This window comes from Haplochromis burtoni, unplaced genomic scaffold (assembly GCF_018398535.1).
Source record: "Haplochromis burtoni strain Fernald_Lab_line unplaced genomic scaffold, NCSU_Asbu1 Contig_12, whole genome shotgun sequence".
NCBI lineage: Eukaryota > Metazoa > Chordata > Actinopteri > Cichliformes > Cichlidae > Haplochromis > Haplochromis burtoni.
In genome coordinates, this window is record NW_024582373.1 from 904,775 (window position 1) to 906,667 (window position 1,893).

A 1,893-nucleotide genomic window follows, 5' to 3' on the forward strand; every position below is an offset into this window, starting at 1 on the left:
TGTGTGTGTGTGTGTGTGTGTGTGTGTGTGTGTGTGTGTGTGTGTGTGTGTGTGTGTGTGTGTGTGAAACAATTGAAAATCACACCACTTGTAATGTGCTGACATACCTCAAATATGTGAAATTGTAGCCACTTAATAGACAATATCAGCAAAGAGTAGCAGACGCAATACTGCATAGCTCAGCAAAAATACACAATTGAATGTTGTTCAATCAATGAAGAAGGTTCCACTAATTTAAATTTGACATGGCGGCAGTATCAACCATTTAAATTTTTCAACTATACATTAAATTTTGCTAGAGGCCCCAACTTGATCTCATTGTCCGAGTTATGTCTTCTGTAGTATAACATACTATTACACATACTAATGGCCCCTCTCTGCTTTCTTTCAAAAGCTGTAGCTGTGTATACACAGCAGGTAGAAACTTCCAGTACAGCTGAAGTACTCTGGCAGCACTTCAAGTTGAGTCCATTAAATTCAGAGACAATAACACTGTGGTGAAAAGTCACTTAAAAATGTTTTCAGAAATCAGAGTTCAGAGAAATGCTGAGCTTAGCTTTGCCCTTTACCCGGTGGGCAAGGTTTCTCAGAGGCAGCAGATCCAGAGTCAGCCTTAAATTAACTGCTAACAACAGTTTGCTCCCTGTGCCTACCGTTTCCTCCCCAGCATACACACACAGCCGCAGCCTGAAGAGTTGACAGCTTTGGATTTTAGATGTGCTGCAGAAAAAAGGGGTGCTGCAAAGTTAAGCACAAACAAAATGACTCAAACTAGCTAACAGCAGGTGCTAATAGGAAGGAAACCTTTTTAATTTGCTAATCTGAAATTGGATCGTACACATCTGCGTGTTATTTGGCATATATTCTTATGACTGTGAAAAGACCGCAACAACATAAAAACAGCAAGATGCTGTGAGAGATCTTTAAGTCCCAGTTTTTGTGCGGATGATACATTGCTGTTTCACTGTTTTCCTCCCTCAAGAGAAACGTCTGCAGTGAATCTTTTAATGCACGATAGATGTGGGGTGGCAGTACTTCTAAAATAGATTCTAAAATAACTGCTACACTGTGCCTCAGTCATTTCAGATGTATGTGAAATGCTATCTCAGTGGCCCAGTGTAAAGCGCAGCATCGTGAGGTTGCAGACAGCAATTCTCCCTGTAACCCCATTGTGACTGGCAAACATGGGGACGCTGCCGCTCCCCACTGGCAGTGCGGCGGATGATGAATGATGCCATGCTGAACTAGTTTAAGAGGAGCATCACACAATCGTTCATTTCTAAAGGCACTGGTTCACACGGCGGCCTGGGGAACGGCATGGAAAGTAATATCCATCAACAGCCAGCCAAGCAGTAGCGCTATCAGCAAACACAATTTAGAGCTCAGAAACATTATTGTTTTTCTCCCCCCTCCCGCTCCTCTGTTCGTCTCAACACAACGGTGAACTGGCTGAGTGATGCTCATTTGATGAATATGATACTGCTGTCATGATAATAGAAACTTAGTCATTAGTGAGGAGGAATTGAGTTTGAATGAAAAGACTTTATGTAAAAACAGAAAAGTTCATGTTGGTGTAACCCTCGCAGACAATAATTTGCCTGACTCAAACTTACGTTGGAAGTTGTTGCGATGTTATTATGGCCTGAAAAACTTAAAAAATAAAATAAAATAAAACTCTCAGTGTATATCAAATAAATTAAAAAACATATTCATAAAAGACATTGCCATTTCCAAATCACTGCACAGAACAGAAATCACAAAGTAAGTGAACAAAATACAAGCAATCCAATTTTTCAGAGAAAAAGTAATTATGTAATGGAATTGAAAGAACAGATCATATATATATAAAGACGCTTGCACACATGGTTGCAACATAAGAGAGGAATCAGCAGT